Here is a 15109-nt window from a genome sequence, read left to right on the forward strand (position 1 = left end):
TCAAAGGTGCCTGATATCTCCGTTACAACTGTCCATACGTTGGTGCAAGGATAGTAGATTAGCACAACTTGTGCTAGTTTGTGATAAGAAGAGCACCGAAAGAGTTGGCCCTAAATCTCAATAAGTACATCGGCACGCGAGAGGTTGCACTATCACTAGGTCTTGGCTTTGATCCCTCACAGCACGTTTGTTTTTGGATTTTTCGCATTTGTTCGCACTCTCGCAGCTGGGTCGGCCCAGTCGGGTGACCCCATGTGCCGCGCACGTCACACAGGAGCTCCCTGGGGTCGAGACTGTCACGGCGGACTGCTCCACGCCTGGTCTCCTATTGGGGCACACCCGGGCCGCAATAGAACTTCTTAATATTAGTATTCTTTTTGTAGGAGTGGAATATTTATATCTCGCCTGCTATAAAAAAAACTGACACCTCCTCCGACAGGCAAAATCACTGTTTTAGCCCTTAAGAATAAGTTTAGCACAAATAGACCCGGTTCAAAAGAATAATATGTTCTTACCCTTTTCTGCAATGCCCAACCCCCTGGCGTTTCATCTGGACATAAAAATGTCAATGTCCATGGAGTTATGTCATGAGCACCATTGTTGACGTGTAGACATGACAAAGCCTGAAATGCCACCGCTCTTGACGTTTCGTAGGTTAAATGAAACAACAACCCTTTTTTCGTTCGCTAAGTACATGGTGGAAACAGACCGACCTAGTCTCTAGTTGTGCAGAGCACCCCATGGACATCATCATGGATTACACCAACACCTCAAGTCCCAAAATGGACCGATGATTAGAGCACGCATACGTGTCATCAAAACCGAGGTGAACTCACTCCTCTTCAAATTCCTTATGCAGACTTATGAGACATGACTACTACCTCATTCTGAAACATTGTGCATACTTAGGCATGAAGGCAACTATCATGGAGAAGCAAGAAAGGAAGCCCAAGGATCGGAAGTGAAGAAAGGAGAACAAGAAGAGGATGAGGCAGGGTGGACAAAGACAGGCGATCGGACCATCCAACCAATCGTTCGGGCAAACAACCAGCCATACCGAAGCTCCAAAAACATACCCGTACGACGCCCGAACTGTCCGGCCACCTGTTACTTGGAGCATCCCGACGCCCGAGCCAACACCGAAGCGCACAACGCTTGGATTGTCCGACCTAAATTAGGTTGGACTATCTGGTCGGCTGCCTGCATGCAGTTTTTGGCCGAACTGCCATGTATCTTATCCCAGAGCTTACGCCTTCCTACCTAGACTATATATACCGTACCCCCTGCACTTTCTAGGGTTAGCAACGCATGATTAAACTACTTGAGAGAGCTTTGCTCCGTGTATCTCCTCTTTGAGGGACAAGACCTCCAAATTGGAGAAGGATTCACTTGGATCATCAAGCCCCCCTACTAGGAAAAGGATTGCCCAAGTGAATCAGCAAGGCCCCGATTTCTCCTTTAGATTTGGGGAAGATCTACCTCTCAAGATGTCATCTCCCTTAGGGATTTGGGAATAACTACCTTAGCTATCTATTTCCCCTTGTTGTGTCTCGACCTTGTGTATCTTGACTTGCATCTTGCGTGGAGAGTGCATGTGTGATTGGATCTAGTTCTTGAGTGTTGTTCCCTTTATGATTCAGTGTGTTCTCGGGTGTCCCCCTTTCAATCCCATTCTCGTGGATTACCATTTAGCGGTTCTGCCTATCTTAACCTATCTTGGATGTGGTGGTGGTTATCGTATTGTTAGGCATGCTCTTGTCACTTGGTATGTTGATTTGTTCCTCTATACTTCCGGTCTTATTTTCCTTAATTATGTTTATGAAGCAAAGTTTGGGCAACCTCTGCCATGTAAGAGGTGTATTCCTGACCATAGTGCGTTGAACGGTATTAGGTTCTCAAAGTCATGAACACTTTTCAGATATGCGGACAGTTTTTGAGTTCATGAATATTTTTTATTTTGTAAAAACAATTGGCAACCTTTTTTCAAATTCATGGAACCTTTTTCAAAGACTTGATTTTTTTTCAAATCCGTGAACATTTGTCCAACCGATGATTTTTTTTAAAAAAGCTGCAAATATTTTTCAAATTTGTGATTTTTTTAATTCATAAACATTTTTCCAATCCCCTAAACATTTTTTGAATTCGTGAAATTTTCTTAAATACGTGAACATTCTATAATGTGCCAAAATGAAAAACAAATGATTTTCTATAATTTGAACAAAAGATTAGAAATTTATTCATACAATAATAAGACGCCATTTTAAGAGGTTGCGCGTGCACTTGCACTGGCCACTGTGCTTGTTATTCAATACTACAAACTTAAGGGCAAGGAGATAATTTGACTATGTCGGCATCTAGGTCTGGGCCGAGATAAAACTACCTAAGCAGAAATTGCAAAGACTGATTCCGCAAGGAAAGGTGCCTGATGTCTCCGTGACATCCTTCCATACGTTGGTGCAAGGATTGTAGATTCGCACAGCTTGTGCTGGTTTGTGATAAAAAGAGCATTTAAAGAGCAGCCTTTCACCATCATGTGCCATCCCCAAAAGGTTATAGAATTGGATTTGTGGATCTATAGGAATTGCATACATCTTGTCCCAAAAGCCCTTATTTGGATCAGTCAGAAGCCATATGTCGATGAGTTGAGCCTTCGACTGAACCATACAAAGAGTATCCTTAAGCTCGGTCATACAAATTTTGTTCCACAACTTGTAGACAGCTTCAATCGGTGGGCCTTCAATTTTGGTCTTCCACTTCTCGCTCTCGAGGTCGAAGCAATATATATTCCGGTCTCTCTCGCGTGACCCTAAGGCGTGCAGAACGCCATTCACGACGGCCACACAGCTCGAGCTGCACGTTACACGGGCTGGGGGCGACGGCGCCGGTTTCCACCCGGTGTCGCCTCTTACGGCGCGGACCTCGCAGCTCACGCTGTCCATGAGACGGACTAACTTGTACTCACCCGATGGGACAGCGCGTCCCAAGCCGAAGGCGACGTTGGCGAACCTGCAAATGTACCTCCAGGCGCTGAGCGGCTCCATTTCCGACGACGACATGTCGAGCCTCGGGCAGGTCACGAGCACATCTCCGCTGGCCGGCTCAACCACGTGTGTACCAAAACGATCATTTACAACGCACATGAGGTCGCCACCGCTGAGCTTCCTGGTTCCGCCTCCGTCCTGGATCACACGCACAACACCGCCGTTCATGCCCACCAGCCGCAGTTCGGTGCCCTTCCCTCGGAAGGAGTAAACCGCGACGAGGGGCTCGGCGTGACCGCGGGACCCGTGCGCGGCGACGAAGTCCGGGCCGGAGATGAGGGCGCACCACTCGCTGGAGACGCATAGGAATCTGCACGCCGACTTCACCGGCACTCTGGTGAGGATGTCGAAGATGATCTCGTCTGGTAACGAGACGGCGCCGGCAGTCGATGGAATCTCTGTGCTGCTGGCTGCGTCCGCGGCGGTTGACCTAGGATGATGGGGGCGTCGTTTGGGCGAGGGTGGAACGGTTGATCGCTGAGGCGTCATGGTGGTGGTGGGCGGCGTGGTCTCGTCGAGATGGCGCGACGAGGAGGGCCTGATCCGTGGAGACTGGAGAGGTTGGCGAGGTTCTCATGGAGATGCCATCTATGTCTACAATTGCCTCGTGTATCTGCTAGACCCGATCGATCAGCAGCCTATCTCTACTTCTAATGTCTCACCGTTCCGGGTTTTATTTTCGTCCCACCTAACCCAGTCTATTTTGGTACTTCTTTGGTACTACTTCCCACCTCCCTCCCAACCGCGGAAAACCAAAAAAAACCCCGATATGAAGTCCCGCACCCGCGCAACCTCCCGTTCTTATCATCTGAGATGAACGCAAAAAAAAAACTGAAAAACCGCAGGCCACAGACCGTCGAAGATTAACCAGCGAAAAAAACGACATTGGTCTTGAACGAGTACGGGCTCGCCTCCTCTCCCTCTCACTCAAGTCCTCGCCGTCGCCACCACCACCCACGCCGGCAGCTTCCGGCGAGCTCCAGCGCCCCGCAGCACACCCCTGAACTCCCCACGGTCCGCTCCTCCCTACCCTCCGGCCAGATTCTCCGCCCCCGGTCTCTACCGCCCGCTCGAAACGCCACCCCCATGGCTAGGGTTTCGGGCAGGGCTTCACCGGCGCGTCTCCGGCGGCCCAGGTTCGTCCCTCCTTCCTTCTTGGCCGGGATCCACCACCCCTACACCTCACATTCTCTTCATGTCCTCTGCTGCAGATGCAGATGGAGCACGCCATGGGAGTTCCCCATCCACCATGGTCGTCGCCGTCAAGGGCTTCTTCACCGAGATGTGGAGGACGCCATGGACTTGCAGCTCCTCAAGGTTCTATCTTGTCCACATCCCCTCCCCTCCCTTCCCCTTCCCGTCCCTTCCTCATCTCGTTTCCTTCCTTTCCCACGCAGGTCAACAGGGAGGAACCCTAGCCAGCAGCACCTCCTCGGATGACGCCTCTGCTACACCAAGATAGGTCAAGCAACCCCCATCTACTCTCTGTCTCTCCCATTAGCACAACCCCCATCTACTCTCTGTCTCTGTCTCTACTCCTAATGTCTCAGTTGGTAGGTCGCGTTTCGGGTTTTATTTTCGTCCCACCTAACCCGGTCTATTTTGGTACTTCTTTGGTACTACTTCCCACCTCCCTCCCAACCGCGGAAAACTAAAAAAAACCCCGCTATGAAGTCCCGCACCCGCGCAACCTCCCGTTCTTATCATCTGAGATGAACGCAAAAAAAAAACTGAAAAACCGCAGGCCACAGACCGTCGAAGATTAACCAGCGAAAAAACGGCATTGGTCTTGAACGAGTACGGGCTCGCCTCCTCTCCCTCTCGCTCAAGTCCTCGCCGTCGCCACCACCACCCACGCCGGCAGCTTCCGGCGAGCTCCGGCGCCCCGCAGCACACCCCCGAACTCCCCACGGTCCGCTCCTCCCTACCCTCCGGCCAGATTCTCCGCTCCCGGTCTCTACCGCCCGCTCGAAACGCTACCCCCATGGCTAGGATTTCAGGCAGGGCTTCACCGGCGCGTCTCCGGCGGCCCAGGTTCGTCCCTCCTTCCTTCTTGGCCGGGATCCACCACCCCTACACCTCACATTCTCTTCATGTCCTCTGCTGCAGATGCAGATGGAGCACGCCATGGGAGTTCCCCATCCACCATGGTCGCCGCCGTCAAGGGCTTCTTCACGGAGATGTGGAGGACGCCATGGACCTGCAGCTCCTCAAGGTTCTATCTTGTCCACATCCCCTCCCCTCCCCTCCCCTTTCCGTCCCTTCCTCATCTCGTTTCCTTCCCTTCCCACGCAGGTCAACAGGGAGGAACCCTAGCCAGCAGCACCTCCTCGGATGACGCCTCTGCTACACCAAGATAGGTCAAGCAACCCCCATCTACTCTCTGTCTCTCCCATTAGCACAAGTCCAGTTTTATTTTGAACAAAATTCTGCTACTACACAAACAAGTCCATTAACAGATCTATTTTTATTTAATTGATATCCTTCCAAACACAAACAGTGTATATATGATGTGCTATTTTCATTTTTGTGCTTTTATTTGTAAGCTCATAAAATAGTTACACTAAAAATGCCATGTAAGTTCTTAGTGAGCGAGTCGATTACACTTGTGTAAACCCAAAAGTGGTAGAGGCGAGTTTCCTCTTAAGCTTTGTAATATTCCTTATTTCTTCTTAACAGAGAGATATATGATATCTACATGGCTGCTATGCTACTTTTTTTGTGTGATGAATCATTGTGAGTTTCGAAGAAACTTCCAATGTTACCTCCGCCAAGTTTGCCGGTGGAAGAAGCACATCCATCCATTGAGCCGTTCTATGTCGCCTGTGGTGGCTACACCAGAGGTATGTATCCCCTTGAAAGCTAATCAGTTGATAAAAATAGAAGCCCCTACTTCAGTTTATTGTTTTCTGAATTGGTGCTACTTCTGATGGCTCTTGTTTCAGTTTATTGTTTCTGAATTTATACTCTGAATTCAGTAGATAGAAGCCCCTGAAATTTGAGCCATCTATGTTATGTCACATCCAACAAATAAAATCATATTTTTTGTGTGTTATGCACCAAGATGGCTTAGCATATGATGTTTCCTATGACAATTTATACTTTGTTTTGTGGAACAATTCATACAAGGGTGCACAATATGGCAAACGTATATACGCAATTCTTGTAATTCTAAAATAATATGTTGCCCAAAATGAACAATTTATGTAGTTGCAGATTTTACTGGAGCGATTTCGACCGAAGGAAGTGATGTTCACAATCGTAGTTTTATGTTTTGATCTATTTTTCCATTTTTTTTTTTACAAGAGCGAACTTCTACATGATGCAAGCTAACTCCCAGAGCTTATACACACTAACTGCTACTGACTCCCAAAGTGAACACATTTTATTGGATAACCGCTGGACATTTAGTGGCTAACTGAACAAAATCGATAATGTGTAAATTACTGAAACAAAAAGTGGACTGAGCACACAACGTTGTACTGGTGTGGTTTTTCAGTCAGCTAGCTTCTACAGTCATCCAAGAGTAACACTAACTGCTGGAGCCAGGGTAGAAAGATAATGAATAAATTCTGATTTACAGAATGATCTTGTTAAAGGGTAGAAGGAGCTTTTGTTCAACTTTTCCCTTGGATGTTGGTTTTACTTGCTGATAGTTAATCCCAATGTAACCTATTTGTATTCATGTATGTAGGAGCTGATAGGCCTTCTTATTTGACTTGTAGATGCACACGAAGCGTTTTTCTTTTGATGTACTTTACGCACCTATTTGTTCTGGAGATGCTCCTTTTGTGCATTCATTTCAGACATTATTTTATAACTTCCGTCCATTGAGAAATTCTGATTTAGTTGATTTATCTATGCGCTTTGTGTTAAGTAAAGATTGTTAGGAAAGCAACTTATCTTTATTGAAGGCCCAAGAGGCATATATATATTACACATGACTTGAGGTGCAAGGAAACTAAACATAGACTAATAAGGACTCCTAGACCAATACTAATACTCCTTAACACCCCCCCTCAAATGCAAAGCGTATGCAATAGCATTGCATTTGAAGAAGTGTAATACTAAAAAAAATGATAATCCAAATCCGTGTCTTGAGAGTGTCGTCGTAGCATGAAGAGTCTTCAAAACCTGTCGAGTCGCCAAAGGGGATAATGAAGATACAAAAGAAGTATCAAGAGAAGATGGGTTGTCGAAAGAAGATGGTCCATCGAGAGAATAAAGCATTGCTTAAAGAATCATGGCTCATGAAAACCAACGGCGAAAGAAGCTCGGCGGCAAGGGAATGGGCTTAGATCAACAATGCAAAGAGAGGCCACAGAAATCCTATAGAGAGGACAATGACCAGAAAAAGGCTGACGGACAAAAGTTTGGTGGACTCGCATGACATGAGAAACACAAAATATCAACGGATTTGGTGGACACAGCAGAAAAATATAGAAAAAGCACATGCCAGACTAATGCAATGACTAAAAGATCAGCAGCGGCAGCTAGCAAATAGGCTAGCAGGAACGCATCAACTAGCAAGTAGGCTAGCAGAACGCATCAGCTGAGTAGAGCAGCAAAGGGCAGCGGAACAACAGCGGCACGCAGATGGACGTGCGGGAGCAGAGCAGCAGCCAGCCAGCAGGGGCACACGCGGTCGACAGGAAGCAGCAGCATTGGCCAAGATGAGATCCAGCTGCAGGCAAACGTGTGCGGACAGAAGCCTGCAGCTGCAGGAGAGCAACACGCAGGCTGCTGGAGCTGTACGGGCGGGCCTGCACGTGGAGCGGAGTCTTCCTGGAGCCTGGAGGTGCTTCCAGCCGAGCGCCCCAGCCGAGCGCACAGGAGGCGATGGTCCCGATCTGAGGCAGCCGCCATCGATCCAGGGGCAGGTAGCGGCCCACGAGGTGCCCACGCCGAAGCAGCTGGGCGAGCAGTCAAGGCGCCAGGCGGATCGCGGGGCTGGTGGTGCCATGGAAGACGAGATCGATCCAGAGAAAAACAGATCGATCGAGAAAAAAAAATAGTGGATCGCAAGGACGAGTTGCGGCGTCCGGAGACCTAAACCTAGGCTCTAATATCATGTTAGGAAAGCAACTTATCTTTATTGAAGGCCCAAGAGGCATATATATATTACACATGACTTAAGGTGCAAGGAAACTAAACATAGACTAATAAGGACTCCTAGACCAATACTAATACTCCTTAACAAAGATAACCTTATGTGAAAAACTGAAGATAAGTCAGACAGGGTTACCGTAACTTTTGTCCATTCACACAAATGCTGATGGTCGGGTTGTGTCGATCTGATTAGTGTTGGCGGACGATGTAGTTTCCGATTGCTCTTGTTTCATTTTATTATTTCTGAATTGCCCAGTAGATAGAAGCTCGCTAGATTATGGTGATTAGTCCAACGTTGTTGGATATTTCTTCAATCAACATCAATCTGTGTAACCTTTCAATGGATGTAGGCCACTGGTACCTGCTGCTTTTCTGATAATAGTAAACTCTAGGAGTTCTCAGTTTATACATACTTTCAGAGATTTGTACAGTTCAAACAAGTGATACTAAATTGCTATAATTTTTTGATTTGTGATAGTGACCACCTGTGCATCGTCTCTGTGTCGTGGCATACATACTTAAACTCTGAACTCTTTTCAATGGTGTTGTAAAAACATTGGCTCATAGGTTTTGTTAGTAACTATTATTCAGAACATTTTCTTTTAAGTCAAAGTCATTTGTGATTCACATCGAGAGTGTGGAGGGTTTAAGTTCAGAAATACTAGCTGACTGCCAATGAATTAATGATTAGACATTTTTTAATCCTATTTACTTGTCCTCTAGGGTAACCATAGTAGCATCTTGAGCCCAAGAATAGTGTTACTGCCATTTAACGCCGCGATGTTTTAGCTCCAGGAATTTGGACCCTCCTGCGATAAGAATCAGTTGAAAAGGTTGGTCTATGCTACTTCTCTAAGGATGATTAAATGTGCTTTGTTGTTAATTGTAGTGATAGTGACTATGATTGAATTGGTAAGGTGACAAATTGACAGTTATTGCTTGATGATCTTACTCTTTTTCATCACATTGCATACTTCTTAGATGGGAATCATCGAATGTATACATATATGACAGTTATAACATATAGGGGGGAAATAACTTATTCCCTATAGGCTGATTATTAAAAAATGTTGGACACTGTATTAACTGTATTTTATTCCTGATTGAGCAATCTTATGGTCTCTTGCCCTCGAGCGAGAAACAGTCGCCCAACTCTGTGCCCTCGTTCGCCGCCGCCGCCCTTCGTCCCCTCACCACCACCGCTAGATCCCTACGCCGCCGCTCGGTGCCGCCAGCCCCCGACCTCCTCCCCGGCTCCCGGCGCTGCCCGCCCCCAATCTGCTCCCCCGATCCCGGCGTTGCCCGGCCCCCACCTTCTCTCTCACTCTCGGCGGCGGAGGAGAAGGATGGCGACGACGGGCGAAGACATCGTTGGCGGTGGCGGCGGCGGCGAATCTGGTAGAGCCCCTCTCTCTTCCCAAGCCTGCCCCTCTCACCCTCTTCCTCAAGCGGCAAGACCCCAGGGGGATGGAGGACTGATGACGCGGGCGTTGGTGCGCTGGCGTGTCGGTCCGGCGGTGAGAGGAGGACGCCCATCCCAGCCCGAAGCAGCATAAGGCAACTGAAAAGCGGAGCAGATCAAGCACCTGGGGTCGCCTGAGGCGGCTCGGTGCACCTCCAAGTGCGTCAGTAGCTGCGTCCTCCGTGGAGCCGGCGCTCCTGGCATCATCAGGCCCTTCAACGTCAGAAGGTAATTAGACCAAGGGATGAGTCATCGATGGATGGATTATGTCCAGCCATTCATTATCCCCATGCTTGTATATGTCAGCAATGCATCTGTTTTTGGTTTGCATTAGATTTGTATGAACTACTTAATTAGTATTGAGTCTCAATGGCATCTTCTCTTAGGAGCAGTTGATGGGGGAGATCCTAGCATTCTACATTTGGGGAGGTTTTAAATCTTTTTCTGTAGAGAAATTGATCCAGTCCTGAATATTAGATTAGTCTATTTTACAAGGTTGAGAGTAGCTCAAAAGATTCTCATAGATTCTCTACCTTTGCCCTCATGAAATAATTCTAAAACCAAATAGTGATGTCAGGTGTAAGTTCCATGAACAATAGTTGGTTTCTGTAGTTATTTGTCAAATTTTTCATCATAGGATTCTAGGATTGGTGACTAAGCAGGGTTGTTTTCTTTCTTTAATACATACAGGATTAGGTCATAACAATGTATTTTTAATGATCATACCTTTAAATGTCACATGAAAATAGAACATATCCTAACTTTTCTAACCATTTTCTGTTATTTGCCTGAGGAACAAGCAACATGAATATTTGTATTCAAGCTCCCAACAAAGTTAATACTGTTGTCACAGAAATATAGTTCTGTTGTATGTATACTTAATTTCCCAAGATGTAGATTTTATTCTTATCTTACATGATATTTTTTTTCTTTTTCTGCTTGTGAAAAAACTCAGTTTAAAAAAAAATAGGTCCTCATTCTAAAGGAGTAACTTCTTGAACCAGCAGTAGATATTGTGTCGGGAAGGACGAGGAGCAGGAGCATTGGTTCAGATTTTCTCTGTTGGCCTTGTGTTTGTTTACCGATTATTGGCTTGACATGAAGATTGATCAGGTGCGTGGATGTCATGTGCATGTTCTTCTTAGTTTCAATACACTTTAACTGGATTATACTTCAAGTACTCCGAGTACTTGCTCTTGTAAACTGACACTACGTTTTTGTTTGCATTTTAACCCTTGTTAGTATGTTTTCCAAGCTACATGGCATGTTGCAACGCTCTTCGGAGTCAAACCCTTGGGATGGTCCCTCAAACATGATGGTCTAGCTATTACAAATTAACCAAGATCAGCAGGACTAAGAAAATACATATTTGACACTATTTGAGATGGTCCCTCAAACAGCCACGCCGCCACACCTGCCGACCCCTGTGCAGCACACCCACCCCTGCGCTCGGCCACCGTGGCGGCGGCGGCCCGGCTCTAGCGTGCCGGCGGCCGTGGCGGAGGCCCCGAAGGCGGTCGTCGGGGCGGGCGGCGCGAGGTGGGAGCCGATGGGCGCGTGGGAGTACTACGACTACCGGCGGGCCATCTACGGCGACATCACGCACAAGGCCATCCTCGTCGACGCCGCCGGCACCATCCTCGCCCCCACCGAGTCCATGGCCCAGGTCGGCCTACGCCCTTCCCCCATATACCGCAGCTCCAATTCATGTTCCTCTGTTTGTTCCACTCGATTCTGCTGGCCGTTCCCATGGTTGACGGAGGCTTGCATGTTTTCTATGCGGTGCACACGCTGAGACAATGCGTGGCGTGTGGATCGACCTGATCCGTGCTCCCGTAGCCCGTTTCGTTCGTGTATGTTCGTAGATTCGGGTTGTGAGAACCTGGGCAGATTTGTTTCTGCTGTTCATTTCTGGGTTGTGTGGATTTGTTTATCCATGCATAACGAATTACTGATAAAAATCTCCCTTTCCTCTGTTAATTGGGTATGCATATGGTGGTTTGATTAATATGGCTTGTGTTCTGAATGTTAATTCAGGTGTACAGAACAGTAGGCGAAAAGTATGGGGTGAAGTACTCGGAGGATGAGATCTTGATGAGGACCTCGAGGCCTCGGAGAGCCCCTCCGAACAAGACATGCACAGGAGCTCTGCCTTGACGGGGAAAGCAGCGGAGTTGGTGCAGTGGCGAATGTGGGCGGGGTCGGCCGTGGAGGGAGACTTGCTGGTCAGAGCAGCAGGAGCAAGAAGGTTGAGGCGGTTCAGGTTTGTCTCTATCATCCTCCCCCTCTCTTTCCCCCCTTGTCTCATGGATGAGGTCGTTGGTGCACGCAAGTGGGTCGAACACGAATCGTAGCAAGAGCAAGGAGCTGGACGTGGTTCATGGTTTGCCTTTAGTTCCTCTCTCTCTAGATCTCTAGACATGGGTCTTTTTGTCCATATACTGAACCATGAAGTTGTAAGTTATGTTCTTTATATTTGTACAGATATTTAACTGCATTAGTGAATGTTCTGGGTCTGATACAACAACTAAGCTTAGGTGATTCCTCATGTTCTATGTGGATCGCATAGAAAATAGAAATCCTAATTTCTGAAAATAGACTGAATCATGTATATATTTGCAGGGCAAGACAAGAACATTTAGTTGGATCCAGAGTATTGAGATTGCAGAGGACTCAACAAAGGGTCTGCACTTATTCTATAAATTCAGTATCACGTTAGTGCCTCTGTTTAGTGATTATATAGAACTACCTTTTGAACTTGCAGAAATTGAATGCATATAAGGATCGAGGACCTTTACATTGGATGCATGATGATGATCATCCACCGAGCAGCACATCATCTTGGAAAAGCAGATGCGAATTTCTGCTAGGTTTGCTTCTCCGGTTGTCCCTCCCATCAACTCTCTCAGCTCCCAAACCATTAACCCCGTCCTGGTTGTTCCTATATTTTCTTTTTGTTTTGTTTTTACCAATGCACTTTTCTTGACATGTTTTGGTGTGTTCCTTCCTACGGCCAGCTCGACCATTTGCTCCGCAGGGAGTTTTTAGCTCAGAAGGAGCAAATAATTTGAGAATGCATTGGTCTTTTCTGCAATCTGTTGTTCCTAAGTCATAACTTGTTCCTTTTCTTTTTCTTAGCTGCATGTTTTCATCCAAGTCAGAATTTTTATGTGCACTTGAGAACTAACCATGCTTGTACAGAGACATATAATACAGCACATTCGTTCCATAGGTAGGTGTAGGGTTAACCAATAATAATTGCCTCCTTTTTATTTTCTAAAACTTACATTCCAAATATGTCCCTTTAGGGGGTCCCCTAGAGTGTACAACATACCAGTATGCAAGGACTAATCAGTAGTCTTGTATGCTTTTTTTTGTCCACGTACCTTCAGCTTATTAGTTGACCGTTTACATGTTTGAATAACCTTACCTCATGCTAAAGCCGAAAAGGTGGTCAGGTAGAGAGTCTCAACTCACCATTGGATCAAAACTATTTGGTAAGCTATTTTTCTCTATTTTCTCAGCGAATGAGCACAAATTCAGAAGGGTACACAAAAGAACCCATGTACAAAGTCTCTACTCTTTTACCAGGCTATCCACCGTCTACATAGCAGGATTCACAAAGGATGCTAGCAAAGTGATAAAATTTGGATGTTTTTTGGAACTATAGCATCACAAGCCCAATAAGAGAAAAAGCAAACATCCTGAAGAATGCATTAGGATAATGATTTTACCTTGGGGTTATACTCTGCATTGCGTGCCTGGAGAGCTATTGCTTCCGGTTCCAATTTACAGTCCAGGTTGACCGTCGACACAATATTCTTGTCATCAAATCAGACACCCGAAAGCAGAGTATACCCAGGAGAAATCAGACCAGTAAATAGCTCTGCCCCATACTGTCAAGCAACCATATAAAATATCAGTTCCAAAACAAGGAAAGAGACAATTTCTTGGAAAGAAAGAAAAAATATCATACATGATAAAATAGTGCTGACAGAACAGATTTCAACTTAGTAACTTATAGAGTTACACTTCAGAAAGCGCCGTGAGAATATGTGAGGCCCTGAAGCCTGATAGCCAGTTTCAAATAACGTAAGATCTCAGTGCTCCAGTTTTAATGTGAAAAGGGTACTGATATGCTTTTATATACTAGAAAAGCTAGGTATGAGATGCCTCTGGTATCTACGTACCACTGTGTAACTCTGGAGTGAGGCAATTGTAATCATATAGTAGATCACTACATTTTAGACTTAGGGTGTGTTTCAGAGAGCTCCACCCCACCCTCGACTTCAGTTAACTTCCAAACTCCACTCTACTTCTAAAGTTCTAAACTCTCAAGCTACGTAAGCTCCAGATTCACATTACATGGAACGTTTTTGTTTTAGTACCAATTACCCTTCTTTTTAATTTTTTTACAGGTGGTTGCTCTAGGGCCTTCACTACTGCTATTTTCTGTTCTCTAAGAGACAAATTACGAAGCAAATCAAACAGTACAATTATATTAGAGGTTGTATTCATTAGTTCATGTATATCCAAAAATTAATAATTATCACCCTAAGAGAAATTACTAGTTATAGCTATCAGCAATAATTCATGAAACCAACGGAAATCAAATATCATGTAGGAGTATATTGTTTTCAGTTTTCTTGTCGAACAACATTTATTAATAGTTCACCATGTATCACTCAGTTGATTTGGTACTACACACTGGACCGCTTGAAGGTCTGAACAAGCACGAGGATAGCTTTTGAGTGTGGACCAATTGTTTGAATCAATTACTAAGTAATTGATGCTGCCTGAACTCTGAATAAAAATGCATAGACGCTCATGTAGCCTGAATTTTCATTAGGTAATTCCCCCATTCATTCATTCAGATCCATTCAACATCAACCGAATTGAAGAACACAGATTATATACAACCTGAACGAACACCACAAAAGGCGAAGAAATAGACAACCAAACAATAATCAGGAATCTACCATGTCAGAATATGGAAACTCACCAGTAGTAGACTGCTTTGTAGCCTCACTGGAACAGCTCGAGCGGCATGAGGAAGGAGGCAGAGCTGTGGCTAGATGCAAATGAGAAGGGCGACCAGGGAGATGAGGCCACCACGCGACGAGCAGGAGAGTCAGCAGCGCCACAGCGGACCGCAGTGGCCGGGGAGTGGGGCATGCGGCCGGCGGGAGCAGCTGACCTGCGGCGACGGCAGGCCGCAAGATGCGTGACAGCTTCTCCCACGACCAGCTCTAAGGGAGGTAGTGCCACCTAGATCCAGACAGCGAGCTCTTCCGCCCATCCAAGTCGAATTTGACTGCCGAGGATCGTGGATCTGCGGCGCGTGGGCTCGGTGCCTAGCAGTGGCGCGAGAGGTCGTACGGCGGCGGAGGGATCGAACCGTCGGGTGACGGCGCCGAGAGAGCGTTCGGCAAGATGAGAGAGGAAGAGAGTGAGGCAGTGACAGGAGTCTACGTGAGTTTGCTTTTTCTTTTTCTAG

At 46.4% G+C, this 15109-nt stretch overlaps 1 long non-coding RNA gene across 12 annotated transcripts; it reads left to right on the plus strand.

Moving 5' to 3' along the window:
* The first annotated feature begins 4762 nt into the window (after window positions 1-4762).
* Window positions 4763-13080, plus strand: LOC123136322 (uncharacterized). Of its 12 annotated transcripts, none has more exons than XR_006466767.1 (10): window positions 4764-5075; window positions 5151-5256; window positions 5337-5401; window positions 5721-5884; window positions 8874-8983; window positions 9295-10725; window positions 10855-11278; window positions 11650-11875; window positions 12235-12295; window positions 12377-13080. It is a non-coding gene; the product is annotated as an uncharacterized lncRNA (long non-coding RNA). The 12 variants fall into 12 exon arrangements; XR_006466768.1 differs by having other exon boundaries at window positions 4773-5075; window positions 8874-9840; window positions 10617-10725; XR_006466764.1 differs by having other exon boundaries at window positions 4774-5075; window positions 8874-9840; window positions 10568-10725.
* The last annotated feature ends 2029 nt before the right edge of the window (window positions 13081-15109 follow it).

This window comes from Triticum aestivum, chromosome 6B (genome assembly GCF_018294505.1).
Source record: "Triticum aestivum cultivar Chinese Spring chromosome 6B, IWGSC CS RefSeq v2.1, whole genome shotgun sequence".
Classification (NCBI taxonomy): domain Eukaryota; kingdom Viridiplantae; phylum Streptophyta; class Magnoliopsida; order Poales; family Poaceae; genus Triticum; species Triticum aestivum.